General features: G+C 38.6%; 12 non-coding genes across 12 annotated transcripts; all 12 read left to right on the top strand.

Moving 5' to 3' along the window:
• Positions 1 to 366: 366 nt before the first annotated feature.
• On the top strand, positions 367 to 438 carry TRNAC-GCA (transfer RNA cysteine (anticodon GCA)). Its single transcript has one exon. It is a non-coding gene; the product is annotated as a tRNA-Cys (tRNA).
• A 2,077-nt stretch (positions 439 to 2,515) lies between these two features.
• On the top strand, positions 2,516 to 2,587 carry TRNAC-GCA (transfer RNA cysteine (anticodon GCA)). The gene has a single exon. It is a non-coding gene; the product is annotated as a tRNA-Cys (tRNA).
• A 997-nt stretch (positions 2,588 to 3,584) lies between these two features.
• On the top strand, positions 3,585 to 3,656 carry TRNAC-GCA (transfer RNA cysteine (anticodon GCA)). Its single transcript has one exon. It is a non-coding gene; the product is annotated as a tRNA-Cys (tRNA).
• Positions 3,657 to 4,664: 1,008 nt separating this feature from the next.
• Positions 4,665 to 4,736, top strand: TRNAC-GCA (transfer RNA cysteine (anticodon GCA)). The gene has a single exon. It is a non-coding gene; the product is annotated as a tRNA-Cys (tRNA).
• Positions 4,737 to 5,732: 996 nt separating this feature from the next.
• Positions 5,733 to 5,804, top strand: TRNAC-GCA (transfer RNA cysteine (anticodon GCA)). Its single transcript has one exon. It is a non-coding gene; the product is annotated as a tRNA-Cys (tRNA).
• Positions 5,805 to 6,812: 1,008 nt separating this feature from the next.
• TRNAC-GCA (transfer RNA cysteine (anticodon GCA)) lies at positions 6,813 to 6,884 on the top strand. The gene has a single exon. It is a non-coding gene; the product is annotated as a tRNA-Cys (tRNA).
• Positions 6,885 to 7,881: 997 nt separating this feature from the next.
• Positions 7,882 to 7,953, top strand: TRNAC-GCA (transfer RNA cysteine (anticodon GCA)). The gene has a single exon. It is a non-coding gene; the product is annotated as a tRNA-Cys (tRNA).
• Positions 7,954 to 8,960: 1,007 nt separating this feature from the next.
• TRNAC-GCA (transfer RNA cysteine (anticodon GCA)) lies at positions 8,961 to 9,032 on the top strand. The gene has a single exon. It is a non-coding gene; the product is annotated as a tRNA-Cys (tRNA).
• Positions 9,033 to 11,108: 2,076 nt separating this feature from the next.
• On the top strand, positions 11,109 to 11,180 carry TRNAC-GCA (transfer RNA cysteine (anticodon GCA)). The gene has a single exon. It is a non-coding gene; the product is annotated as a tRNA-Cys (tRNA).
• Positions 11,181 to 12,177: 997 nt separating this feature from the next.
• On the top strand, positions 12,178 to 12,249 carry TRNAC-GCA (transfer RNA cysteine (anticodon GCA)). The gene has a single exon. It is a non-coding gene; the product is annotated as a tRNA-Cys (tRNA).
• Positions 12,250 to 13,257: 1,008 nt separating this feature from the next.
• Positions 13,258 to 13,329, top strand: TRNAC-GCA (transfer RNA cysteine (anticodon GCA)). The gene has a single exon. It is a non-coding gene; the product is annotated as a tRNA-Cys (tRNA).
• Positions 13,330 to 14,325: 996 nt separating this feature from the next.
• On the top strand, positions 14,326 to 14,397 carry TRNAC-GCA (transfer RNA cysteine (anticodon GCA)). The gene has a single exon. It is a non-coding gene; the product is annotated as a tRNA-Cys (tRNA).
• Positions 14,398 to 14,897: the final 500 nt, after the last annotated feature.

Raw genomic sequence — 14,897 nt, 5'->3', positions numbered from 1 at the left:
GAAATGTTTTTTCACCGTAATTTGGCCCAAAACAATCATACTTCACCACCATATCAGTGATTGTGGTAATCAATCCACAAAGATAAGTAGTCTCGTAAAAACCTCTTCCCCTTTGAGAATGTTTCAAAACAAACATTTTAATTACAGATATTGGTCCTATGGACCACTGCCTATTCAAATAAAATAACAATTAAACATATACATTTTGTTTTTTAAATGATCCTGTTTTCCTTTAATTAATAATATTAAGAACTACTTCTCCTTTTCCACAGTTTCAAGCTCGTACTTTGTGGCCCAACTGAGCTTGAGCCTCTCACTCTTTCATGATGTACTGATATATTGTCATTCTGATCTGTGAAAACAGTTGGGGATATAGCTCAGTGGTAGAGCATTTGACTGCAGATCAAGAGGTCCCTGGTTCAAATCCGGGTGTCCCCTAAACCTATTTTGGTTTTGGTGTTTGTAGCTGGGATCTTTCATAAAGTCCCTATGGATCACCATTGACAGAGTCAGTGTTCAGTTGGATCTTATACTTTATTAGCATTACAGTGTCACTGCTCAAAACCTGGGAATAAATGCATTTTTACACAGGGCGTGGGAACTTTCTGAAACATCATTGATTTATTTTGGAATCCGGCTCTTCCTTTCACAGCTTCAAGCAAAGAGAATCACTATGAAAACAATTGAAAACTTTGTTATACAGTTTGGTGCTTCCTTGTAGCGCATTAAAGAAATGGCATAGTATACTCGGCAGCGCTGCAGTCAATCTATTTCTCATTTAACCTGTGTCCTCAGTCTTACATATATTCCTCCTCTCCTCTGTGCATACAAAATATGTGTTTGTTTAAAGCACTTCATTCTTGTGCAACGTAGAAACTATTTAATTTCTCCTTAAAACCTCTGCCTACGTGCAAAATGTATGAACCCTCGTTGCAGATGAAAAAAGGCTGGCTCGAAGACTCAGGCCATTTTCGAACACAAAATGGCCTTTTCTGATATATTAAATTGATGGTACTTGAAAGGGACGTTTGGGTGTACCTTCCAAATACCAAATTGCAGTGGTATGTAGAAATGTTTTTCGTCCATCATTTGGCCCAAAACAATCATACTTCACCACCATCTCGGTGATTGTGGTAACCAATCCGCGAAAGGATAAGGCGTCCCGTAAAAACCTCTTCCCCTTTGAGAATGTTTCAAAACAAGCATTTTATGTACAGGCATTGGTCCTATGGACCACTGCCTGTTCAAATAAAATAACAATGAAACATATAAATATTTTTTTAAACGATCCCGTTTTCCTTCAATAAATAATATTAAGAACTACTTCTCCTGTTCCACAGTTTCAAGCTTGTACTTTCCGGCCCAACTGAGCATGATGCTCACACTCTTTCATGAGGTACTGATATATTTTCATTCCGACTCTCACAAACAGGTGGGGATATAGCTCATTGGTAGAGCATTTGACTGCAGATCAAGAGGTCCCTGGTTCAAATCCAGGTGTCCCCTTGGCCTGTTTTGGTTCTTGTGTTTGTAGCTGGGACTTTTCATAAAACTCCTTTGGATCATCATTGACAGAGTCAGTGTTCGCTTGGATCTTACACTTTAATAGCATTACAATGTCACTGCTCAAAACCTGAGAGTAAATGCATTTTTATACAGGGCTCGGTATTTCGTATGGGAAATGTCTGAAAAAGCATTGATTTATTTTGGAATCTGGCTCTTCCTTTCACAGCACCAAACAAAGGGAATGGACTATGAAAGCAATTGACAACTTTGTTTTACAGTTTGGTGCTTCCTTCGATTGCACTACAGAAATTGCATAGAAAAGTGGGCAGAAATGCAGTCAATCTATTCCTCATTTAACCTGTGTCCTCAGTCTTACATGTATTCCACCTCTTCTCTGTGCATACAAAGTATGTGTTTGTTTGAAGCACTTCATTTTTGTGCAATGCATAATCTATTTACTTTCTACTAAAAAAACGCTGCCCACGTACAAGATGTATGAACCCTAGTTGCAGGTGCAAGCAGGCTGGTCTGAGAAACCAGGCCATTTGTGAACACAAAATTGCTTTTTCTGATGTATTAAATCGAAGGTACATGAAAGGGGTGTTTGGTTGTACCTTCAAATACCAAATTGTAGTGGTATGCAGAAATGTTTTTTCACCGTAATTTGGCCCAAAACAATCATACTTCACCACCATATCAGTGATTGTGGTAATCAATCCACAAAGATAAGTAGTCTCGTAAAAACCTCTTCCCATTTGAGAATGTTTCAAAACAAACATTTTAATTACAGATATTGGTCCTATGGACCACTGCCTATTCAAATAAAATAACAATTAAACATATACAGTTTGTTTTTTAAATGATCCTGTTTTCCTTTAATTAATAATATTAAGAACTACTTCTCCTTTTCCACAGTTTCAAGCTCGTACTTTGTGGCCCAACTGAGCTTGAGCCTCTCACTCTTTCATGATGTACTGATATATTGTCATTCTGATCTGTGAAAACAGTTGGGGATATAGCTCAGTGGTAGAGCATTTGACTGCAGATCAAGAGGTCCCTGGTTCAAATCCGGGTGTCCCCTAAACCTATTTTGGTTTTGGTGTTTGTAGCTGGGATCTTTCATAAAGTCCCTATGGATCACCATTGACAGAGTCAGTGTTCAGTTGGATCTTATACTTTATTAGCATTACAGTGTCACTGCTCAAAACCTGGGAATAAATGCATTTTTACACAGGGCGTGGGAACTTTCTGAAACATCATTGATTTATATTGGAATCCGGCTCTTCCTTTCACAGCTTCAAGCAAAGAGAATCACTATGAAAACAATTGAAAACTTTGTTATACAGTTTGGTGCTTCCTTGTAGCGCATTAAAGAAATGGCATAGTATACTCGGCAGCGCTGCAGTCAATCTATTTCTCATTTAACCTGTGTCCTCAGTCTTACATATATTCCTCCTCTCCTCTGTGCATACAAAATATGTGTTTGTTTAAAGCACTTCATTCTTGTGCAACGTAGAAACTATTTAATTTCTCCTTAAAACCTCTGCCTACGTGCAAAATGTATGAACCCTCGTTGCAGATGAAAAAAGGCTGGCTCGAAGACTCAGGCCATTTTCGAACACAAAATGGCCTTTTCTGATATATTAAATTGATGGTACTTGAAAGGGACGTTTGGGTGTACCTTCCAAATACCAAATTGCAGTGGTATGTAGAAATGTTTTTCGTCCATCATTTGGCCCAAAACAATCATACTTCACCACCATCTCGGTGATTGTGGTAACCAATCCGCGAAAGGATAAGGCGTCCCGTAAAAACCTCTTCCCCTTTGAGAATGTTTCAAAACAAGCATTTTATGTACAGGCATTGGTCCTATGGACCACTGCCTGTTCAAATAAAATAACAATGAAACATATAAATATTTTTTTTAAACGATCCCGTTTTCCTTCAATAAATAATATTAAGAACTACTTCTCCTGTTCCACAGTTTCAAGCTTGTACTTTCCGGCCCAACTGAGCATGATGCTCACACTCTTTCATGAGGTACTGATATATTTTCATTCCGACTCTCACAAACAGGTGGGGATATAGCTCAGTGGTAGAGCATTTGACTGCAGATCAAGAGGTCCCTGGTTCAAATCCAGGTGTCCCCTTGGCCTGTTTTGGATCTTGTGTTTGTAGCTGGGACTTTTCATAAAACTCCTTTGGATCATCATTGACAGAGTCAGTGTTCGCTTGGATCTTACACTTTAATAGCATTACAATGTCACTGCTCAAAACCTGAGAGTAAATGCATTTTTATACAGGGCTCGGTATTTCGTATGGGAAATGTCTGAAAAAGCATTGATTTATTTTGGAATCTGGCTCTTCCTTTCACAGCACCAAACAAAGGGAATGGACTATGAAAGCAATTGACAACTTTGTTTTACAGTTTGGTGCTTCCTTCGATTGCACTACAGAAATTGCATAGAAAAGTGGGCAGAAATGCAGTCAATCTATTCCTCATTTAACCTGTGTCCTCAGTCTTACATGTATTCCACCTCTTCTCTGTGCATACAAAGTATGTGTTTGTTTGAAGCACTTCATTTTTGTGCAATGCATAATCTATTTACTTTCTACTAAAAAACGCTGCCCACGTACAAGATGTATGAACCCTAGTTGCAGGTGCAAGCAGGCTGGTCTGAGAAACCAGGCCATTTGTGAACACAAAATTGCTTTTTCTGATGTATTAAATCGAAGGTACATGAAATAGGTGTTTGGTTGTACCTTCAAATACCAAATTGTAGTGGTATGTAGAAATGTTTTTTCACCGTAATTTGGCCCAAAACAATCATACTTCAGTACCATATCAGTGATTGTGGTAATCATTCCACAAAGATAAGTAGTCTCGTAAAAACCTGTTCCTCTTTGAGAATGTTTCAAAACAAACATTTTAATTACAGATTTTGGTCCTATGGACCACTGCCTATTCAAATAAAATAACAATTAAACATATACATTTTGTTTTTTAAATGATCCTGTTTTCCTTTAATTAATAATATTAAGAACTACTTCTCCTTTTCCACAGTTTCAAGCTCGTACTTTGTGGCCCAACTGAGCTTGAGCCTCTCACTCTTTCATGATGTACTGTTATACTGTCCTTCTGATCTTTGAAAACAGTTGGGGATATAGCTCAGTGGTAGAGCATTTGACTGCAGTTCAAGAGGTCCCTGGTTCAAATCCGGGTGTCCCCTAAACCTATTTTGGTTCTGGTGTTTGTAGCTAGGATCTTTCATAAAGTCCCTTTGGATCACCATTGACAGAGTCAGTGTTCAGTTGGATCTTATACTTTATTAGCATTACAGTGTCACTGCTCAAAACCTGGGAATAAATGCATTTTTACACCGGGCGTGGGAACTTTCTGAAACATCATTGATTTATTTTGGAATCCGGCTCTTCCTTTCACAGCTTCAAACAAAGAGAATGACTATGAAAGCAATTGAAAACTTTGTTATACAGTTTGGTGTTTCCTTGTAGCGCACTAAAGAAATGGCATAGTATACTCGCAGCGCTGCAGTCAATCTATTTCTCATTTAACCTGTGTCCTCAGTCTTACATATATTCCTCCTCTCCTCTGTGCATACAAAATATGTGTTTGTTTAAAGCACTTCATTCTTGTGCAACGTAGAAACTATTTAATTTCTCCTTAAAACCTCTGCCTACGTGCAAAATGTATGAACCCTCGTTGCAGATGAAAAAATGCTGGCTCGAAGACTCAGGCCATTTTCGAACACAAAATGGCCTTTTCTGATATATTAAATTGATGGTACTTGAAAGGGACGTTTGGGTGTACCTTCCAAATACCAAATTGCAGTGGTATGTAGAAATGTTTTTCGTCCATCATTTGGCCCAAAACAATCATACTTCACCACCATCTCGGTGATTGTGGTAACCAATCCGCGAAAGGATAAGGCATCCCGTAAAAACCTCTTCCCCTTTGAGAATGTTTCAAAACAAGCATTTTATGTACAGGCATTGGCCCTATGGACCACTGCCTGTTCAAATAAAATAACAATGAAACATATAAATATTTTTTTTAAACGATCCCGTTTTCCTTCAATAAATAATATTAAGAACTACTTCTCCTGTTCCACAGTTTCAAGCTTGTACTTTCCGGCCCAACTGAGCATGATGCTCACACTCTTTCATGAGGTACTGATATATTTTCATCCCGACTCTCACAAACAGGTGGGGATATAGCTCAGTGGTAGAGCATTTGACTGCAGATCAAGAGGTCCCTGGTTCAAATCCAGGTGTCCCCTTGGCCTGTTTTGGTTCTTGTGTTTGTAGCTGGGACTTTTCATAAAACCCCTTTGGATCATCATTGACAGAGTCAGTGTTCGCTTGGATCTTACACTTTAACAGCATTACAATGTCACTGCTCAAAACCTGAGAGTAAATGCATTTTTATACAGGGCTCGGTATTCCGTATGGGAAATGTCTGAAAAAGCATTGATTTATTTTGGAATCTGGCTCTTCCTTTCACAGCACCAAACAAAGGGAATGGACTATGAAAGCAATTGGCAACTTTGTTTTACAGTTTAGTGCTTCCTTCAATCGCACTACAGAAATTGCATAGAAAAGTGGGCAGCAATGCAGTCAATCTATTCCTCATTTAACCTGTGTCCTCAGTCTTACATGTATTCCACCTCTTCTCTGTGCATACAAAGTATGTGTTTGTTTGAAGCACTTCATTTTTGTGCAATGCATAATCTATTTACTTTCTACTAAAATACGCTGCCCACGTACAAGATGTACGAACCCTAGTTGCAGGTGCAAGCAGGCTGGTCTGAGGAACCAGGCCATTTGCGAACACAAAATAGCTTTTTCTGATGTATTAAATCGAAGATACATGAAAGGGGTGTTTGGTTGTACCTTCAAATACCAAATTGTAGTGGTATGCAGAAATGTTTTTTCACCGTAATTTGGCCCAAAACAATCATACTTCACCACCATATCAGTGATTGTGGTAATCAATCCACAAAGATAAGTAGTCTCGTAAAAACCTCTTCCCCTTTGAGAATGTTTCAAAACAAACATTTTAATTAGAGATATTGGTCCTATGGACCACTGCCTATTCAAATAATATAACAATTAAACATATACATTTTGTTTTTTAAATGATCCTGTTTTCCTTTAATTAATAATATTAAGAACTACTTCTCCTTTTCCACAGTTTCAAGCTCGTACTTTGTGGCCCAACTGAGCTTGAGCCTCTCACTCTTTCATGATGTACTGATATATTGTCATTCTGATCTTTGAAAACAGTTGGGGATATAGCTCAGTGGTAGAGCATTTGACTGCAGATCAAGTGGTCCCTGGTTCAAATCCGGGTGTCCCCTAAACCTATTTTGGTTTTGGTGTTTGCAGCTGGGATCTTTCATAAAGTCCCTATGGATCACCATTGACAGAGTCAGTGTTCAGTTGGATCTTATACTTTATTAGCATTACAGTGTCACTGCTCAAAACCTGGGAATAAATGCATTTTTACACAGGGCGTGGGAACTTTCTGAAACATCATTGATTTATTTTGGAATCCGGCTCTTCCTTTCACAGCTTCAAGCAAAGAGAATCACTATGAAAACAATTGAAAACTTTGTTATACAGTTTGGTGCTTCCTTGTAGCGCACTAAAGAAATGGCATAGTATACTCGGCAGCGCTGCAGTCAATCTATTTCTCATTTAACCTGTGTCCTCAGTCTTACATATATTCCTCCTCTCCTCTGTGCATACAAAATATGTGTTTGTTTAAAGCACTTCATTCTTGTGCAACGTAGAAACTTTTTAATTTCTCCTTAAAACCTCTGCCTACGTGCAAAATGTATGAACCCTCGTTGCAGATGAAAAAAGGCTGGCTCGAAGACTCAGGCCATTTTCGAACACAAAATGGCCTTTTCTGATATATTAAATTGATGGTACTTGAAAGGGACGTTTGGGTGTACCTTCCAACTACCAAATTGCAGTGGTATGTAGAAATGTTTTTCGTCCATCATTTGGCCCAAAACAATCATACTTCACCACCATCTCGGTGATTGTGGTAATCAATCCGCAAAAGGATAAGGCGTCCCGTAAAAACCTCTTCCCCTTTGAGAATGTTTCAAAACAAGCATTTTATGTACAGGCATTGGTCCTATGGACCACTGCCTGTTCAAATAAAATAACAATGAAACATATAAATATTTTTTTTAAACGATCCCGTTTTCCTTCAATAAATAATATTAAGAACTACTTCTCCTGTTCCACAGTTTCAAGCTTGTCCTTTCCGGCCCAACTGAGCATGATGCTCACACTCTTTCATGAGGTACTGATATATTTTCATTCCGACTCTCACAAACAGGTGGGGATATAGCTCAGTGGTAGAGCATTTGACTGCAGATCAAGAGGTCCCTGGTTCAAATCCAGGTGTCCCCTTGGCCTGATTTGGTTCTTGTGTTTGTAGCTGGGACTTTTCATAAAACCCCTTTGGATCATCATTGACAGAGTCAGTGTTCGCTTGGATCTTACACTTTAACAGCATTACAATGTCACTGCTCAAAACCTGAGAGTAAATGCATTTTATACAGGGCTCGGTATTCCGTATGGGAAATGTCTGAAAAAGCATTGATTTATTTTGGAATCTGGCTCTTCCTTTCACAGCACCAAACAAAGGGAATGGACTATGAAAGCAATTGGCAACTTTGTTTTACAGTTTAGTGCTTCCTTCAATCGCACTACAGAAATTGCATAGAAAAGTGGGCAGCAATGCAGTCAATCTATTCCTCATTTAACCTGTGTCCTCAGTCTTACATGTATTCCACCTCTTCTCTGTGCATACAAAGTATGTGTTTGTTTGAAGCACTTCATTTTTGTGCAATGCATAATCTATTTACTTTCTACTAAAATACGCTGCCCACGTACAAGATGTACGAACCCTAGTTGCAGGTGCAAGCAGGCTGGTCTGAGAAACCAGGCCATTTGCGAACACAAAATAGCTTTTTCTGATGTATTAAATCGAAGGTACATGAAAGGGGTGTTTGGTTGTACCTTCAAATACCAAATTGTAGTGGTATGCAGAAATGTTTTTTCACCGTAATTTGGCCCAAAACAATCATACTTCACCACCATATCAGTGATTGTGGTAATCAATCCACAAAGATAAGTAGTCTCGTAAAAACCTCTTCCCCTTTGAGAATGTTTCAAAACAAACATTTTAATTACAGATATTGGTCCTATGGACCACTGCCTATTCAAATAAAATAACAATTAAACATATACATTTTGTTTTTTAAATGATCCTGTTTTCCTTTAATTAATAATATTAAGAACTACTTCTCCTTTTCCACAGTTTCAAGCTCGTACTTTGTGGCCCAACTGAGCTTGAGCCTCTCACTCTTTCATGATGTACTGATATATTGTCATTCTGATCTGTGAAAACAGTTGGGGATATAGCTCAGTGGTAGAGCATTTGACTGCAGCTCAAGAGGTCCCTGGTTCAAATCCGGGTGTCCCCTAAACCTATTTTGGTTTTGGTGTTTGTAGCTGGGATCTTTCATAAAGTCCCTATGGATCACCATTGACAGAGTCAGTGTTCAGTTGGATCTTATACTTTATTAGCATTACAGTGTCACTGCTCAAAACCTGGGAATAAATGCATTTTTACACAGGGCGTGGGAACTTTCTGAAACATCATTGATTTATTTTGGAATCCGGCTCTTCCTTTCACAGCTTCAAGCAAAGAGAATCACTATGAAAACAATTGAAAACTTTGTTATACAGTTTGGTGCTTCCTTGTAGCGCATTAAAGAAATGGCATAGTATACTCGGCAGCGCTGCAGTCAATCTATTTCTCATTTAACCTGTGTCCTCAGTCTTACATATATTCCTCCTCTCCTCTGTGCATACAAAATATGTGTTTGTTTAAAGCACTTCATTCTTGTGCAACGTAGAAACTATTTAATTTCTCCTTAAAACCTCTGCCTACGTGCAAAATGTATGAACCCTCGTTGCAGATGAAAAAAGGCTGGCTCGAAGACTCAGGCCATTTTCGAACACAAAATGGCCTTTTCTGATATATTAAATTGATGGTACTTGAAAGGGACGTTTGGGTGTACCTTCCAAATACCAAATTGCAGTGGTATGTAGAAATGTTTTTCGTCCATCATTTGGCCCAAAACAATCATACTTCACCACCATCTCGGTGATTGTGGTAACCAATCCGCGAAAGGATAAGGCGTCCCGTAAAAACCTCTTCCCCTTTGAGAATGTTTCAAAACAAGCATTTTATGTACAGGCATTGGTCCTATGGACCACTGCCTGTTCAAATAAAATAACAATGAAACATATAAATATTTTTTTAAACGATCCCGTTTTCCTTCAATAAATAATATTAAGAACTACTTCTCCTGTTCCACAGTTTCAAGCTTGTACTTTCCGGCCCAACTGAGCATGATGCTCACACTCTTTCATGAGGTACTGATATATTTTCATTCCGACTCTCACAAACAGGTGGGGATATAGCTCATTGGTAGAGCATTTGACTGCAGATCAAGAGGTCCCGGGTTCAAATCCAGGTGTCCCCTTGGCCTGTTTTGGTTCTTGTGTTTGTAGCTGGGACTTTTCATAAAACTCCTTTGGATCATCATTGACAGAGTCAGTGTTCGCTTGGATCTTACACTTTAATAGCATTACAATGTCACTGCTCAAAACCTGAGAGTAAATGCATTTTTATACAGGGCTCGGTATTTCGTATGGGAAATGTCTGAAAAAGCATTGATTTATTTTGGAATCTGGCTCTTCCTTTCACAGCACCAAACAAAGGGAATGGACTATGAAAGCAATTGACAACTTTGTTTTACAGTTTGGTGCTTCCTTCGATTGCACTACAGAAATTGCATAGAAAAGTGGGCAGAAATGCAGTCAATCTATTCCTCATTTAACCTGTGTCCTCAGTCTTATATGTATTCCACCTCTTCTCTGTGCATACAAAGTATGTGTTTGTTTGAAGCACTTCATTTTTGTGCAATGCATAATCTATTTACTTTCTACTAAAAAACGCTGCCCACGTACAAGATGTATGAACCCTAGTTGCAGGTGCAAGCAGGCTGGTCTGAGAAACCAGGCCCTTTGTGAACACAAAATTGCTTTTTCTGATGTATTAAATCGAAGGTACATGAAAGGGGTGTTTGGTTGTACCTTCAAATACCAAATTGTAGTGGTATGCAGAAATGTTTTTTCACCGTAATTTGGCCCAAAACAATCATACTTCACCACCATATCAGTGATTGTGGTAATCAATCCACAAAGATAAGTAGTCTCGTAAAAACCTCTTCCCCTTTGAGAATGTTTCAAAACAAACATTTTAATTACAGATATTGGTCCTATGGACCACTGCCTATTCAAATAAAATAACAATTAAACATATACAGTTTGTTTTTTAAATGATCCTGTTTTCCTTTAATTAATAATATTAAGAACTACTTCTCCTTTTCCACAGTTTCAAGCTCGTACTTTGTGGCCCAACTGAGCTTGAGCCTCTCGCTCTTTCATGATGTACTGATATATTGTCATTCTGATCTGTGAAAACAGTTGGGGATATAGCTCAGTGGTAGAGCATTTGACTGCAGATCAAGAGGTCCCTGGTTCAAATCTGGGTGTCCCCTAAACCTATTTTGGTTTTGGTGTTTGTAGCTGGGATCTTTCATAAAGTCCCTATGGATCACCATTGACAGAGTCAGTGTTCAGTTGGATCTTATACTTTATTAGCATTACAGTGTCACTGCTCAAAACCTGGGAATAAATGCATTTTTACACAGGGCGTGGGAACTTTCTGAAACATCATTGATTTATTTTGGAATCCGGCTCTTCCTTTCACAGCTTCAAGCAAAGAGAATCACTATGAAAACAATTGAAAACTTTGTTATACAGTTTGGTGCTTCCTTGTAGCGCATTAAAGAAATGGCATAGTATACTCGGCAGCGCTGCAGTCAATCTATTTCTCATTTAACCTGTGTCCTCAGTCTTACATATATTCCTCCTCTCCTCTGTGCATACAAAATATGTGTTTGTTTAAAGCACTTCATTCTTGTGCAACGTAGAAACTATTTAATTTCTCCTTAAAACCTCTGCCTACGTGCAAAATGTATGAACCCTCGTTGCAGATGAAAAAAGGCTGGCTCGAAGACTCAGGCCATTTTCGAACACAAAATGGCCTTTTCTGATATATTAAATTGATGGTACTTGAAAGGGACGTTTGGGTGTACCTTCCAAATACCAAATTGCAGTGGTATGTAGAAATGTTTTTCGTCCATCATTTGGCCCAAAACAATCATACTTCACCACCATCTCGGTGATTGTGGTAACCAATCCGCGAAAGGATAAGGCGTCCCGTAAAAACCTCTTCCCCTTTGAGAATGTTTCAAAACAAGCATTTTATGTACAGGCATTGGTCCTATGGACCACTGCCTGTTCAAATAAAATAACAATGAAACATATAAATATTTTTTTTAAACGATCCCGTTTTCCTTCAATAAATAATATTAAGAACTACTTCTCCTGTTCCACAGTTTCAAGCTTGTACTTTCCGGCCCAACTGAGCATGATGCTCACACTCTTTCATGAGGTACTGATATATTTTCATTCCGACTCTCACAAACAGGTGGGGATATAGCTCAGTGGTAGAGCATTTGACTGCAGATCAAGAGGTCCCTGGTTCAAATCCAGGTGTCCCCTTGGCCTGTTTTGGATCTTGTGTTTGTAGCTGGGACTTTTCATAAAACTCCTTTGGATCATCATTGACAGAGTCAGTGTTCGCTTGGATCTTACACTTTAATAGCATTACAATGTCACTGCTCAAAACCTGAGAGTAAATGCATTTTTATACAGGGCTCGGTATTTCGTATGGGAAATGTCTGAAAAAGCATTGATTTATTTTGGAATCTGGCTCTTCCTTTCACAGCACCAAACAAAGGGAATGGACTATGAAAGCAATTGACAACTTTGTTTTACAGTTTGGTGCTTCCTTCGATTGCACTACAGAAATTGCATAGAAAAGTGGGCAGAAATGCAGTCAATCTATTCCTCATTTAACCTGTGTCCTCAGTCTTACATGTATTCCACCTCTTCTCTGTGCATACAAAGTATGTGTTTGTTTGAAGCACTTCATTTTTGTGCAATGCATAATCTATTTACTTTCTACTAAAAAACGCTGCCCACGTACAAGATGTATGAACCCTAGTTGCAGGTGCAAGCAGGCTGGTCTGAGAAACCAGGCCATTTGTGAACACAAAATTGCTTTTTCTGATGTATTAAATCGAAGGTACATGAAATGGGTGTTTGGTTGTACCTTCAAATACCAAATTGTAGTGGTATGTAGAAATGTTTTTTCACCGTAATTTGGCCCAAAACAATCATACTTCAGTACCATATCAGTGATTGTGGTAATCATTCCACAAAGATAAGTAGTCTCGTAAAAACCTGTTCCTCTTTGAGAATGTTTCAAAACAAACATTTTAATTACAGATTTTGGTCCTATGGACCACTGCCTATTCAAATAAAATAACAATTAAACATATACATTTTGTTTTTTAAATGATCCTGTTTTCCTTTAATTAATAATATTAAGAACTACTTCTCCTTTTCCACAGTTTCAAGCTCGTACTTTGTGGCCCAACTGAGCTTGAGCCTCTCACTCTTTCATGATGTACTGTTATACTGTCCTTCTGATCTTTGAAAACAGTTGGGGATATAGCTCAGTGGTAGAGCATTTGACTGCAGTTCAAGAGGTCCCTGGTTCAAATCCGGGTGTCCCCTAAACCTATTTTGGTTCTGGTGTTTGTAGCTAGGATCTTTCATAAAGTCCCTTTGGATCACCATTGACAGAGTCAGTGTTCAGTTGGATCTTATACTTTATTAGCATTACAGTGTCACTGCTCAAAACCTGGGAATAAATGCATTTTTACACCGGGCGTGGGAACTTTCTGAAACATCATTGATTTATTTTGGAATCCGGCTCTTCCTTTCACAGCTTCAAACAAAGAGAATGACTATGAAAGCAATTGAAAACTTTGTTATACAGTTTGGTGTTTCCTTGTAGCGCACTAAAGAAATGGCATAGTATACTCGCAGCGCTGCAGTCAATCTATTTCTCATTTAACCTGTGTCCTCAGTCTTACATATATTCCTCCTCTCCTCTGTGCATACAAAATATGTGTTTGTTTAAAGCACTTCATTCTTGTGCAACGTAGAAACTATTTAATTTCTCCTTAAAACCTCTGCCTATGTGCAAAATGTATGAACCCTCGTTGCAGATGAAAAAATGCTGGCTCGAAGACTCAGGCCATTTTCGAACACAAAATGGCCTTTTCTGATATATTAAATTGATGGTACTTGAAAGGGACGTTTGGGTGTACCTTCCAAATACCAAATTGCAGTGGTATGTAGAAATGTTTTTCGTCCATCATTTGGCCCAAAACAATCATACTTCACCACCATCTCGGTGATTGTGGTAACCAATCCGCGAAAGGATAAGGCATCCCGTAAAAACCTCTTCCCCTTTGAGAATGTTTCAAAACAAGCATTTTATGTACAGGCATTGTCCCTATGGACCACTGCCTGTTCAAATAAAATAACAATGAAACATATAAATATTTTTTTTAAACGATCCCGTTTTCCTTCAATAAATAATATTAAGAACTACTTCTCCTGTTCCACAGTTTCAAGCTTGTACTTTCCGGCCCAACTGAGCATGATGCTCACACTCTTTCATGAGGTACTGATATATTTTCATCCCGACTCTCACAAACAGGTGGGGATATAGCTCAGTGGTAGAGCATTTGACTGCAGATCAAGAGGTCCCTGGTTCAAATCCAGGTGTCCCCTTGGCCTGTTTTGGTTCTTGTGTTTGTAGCTGGGACTTTTCATAAAACCCCTTTGGATCATCATTGACAGAGTCAGTGTTCGCTTGGATCTTACACTTTAACAGCATTACAATGTCACTGCTCAAAACCTGAGAGTAAATGCATTTTTATACAGGGCTCGGTATTCCGTATGGGAAATGTCTGAAAAAGCATTGATTTATTTTGGAATCTGGCTCTTCCTTTCACAGCACCAAACAAAGGGAATGGACTATGAAAGCAATTGGCAACTTTGTTTTACAGTTTAGTGCTTCCTTCAATCGCACTACAGAAATTGCATAGAAAAGTGGGCAGCATTGCAGTCAATCTATTCCTCATTTAACCTGTGTCCTCAGTCTTACATGTATTCCACCTCTTCTCTGTGCATACAAAGTATGTGTTTGTTTGAAGCACTTCATTTTTGTGCAATGCATAATCTATTTACTTTCTACTAAAATACGCTGCCCACGTACAAGATGTACGAAC

This window comes from Triturus cristatus, chromosome 4_1 (assembly GCF_964204655.1).
Source record: "Triturus cristatus chromosome 4_1, aTriCri1.1, whole genome shotgun sequence".
In the NCBI taxonomy this organism is placed as follows: domain Eukaryota; kingdom Metazoa; phylum Chordata; class Amphibia; order Caudata; family Salamandridae; genus Triturus; species Triturus cristatus.
The sequence above is the reverse complement of the archived record's forward strand: the minus strand, read 5'-3'. Positions and strand labels throughout refer to the sequence as shown.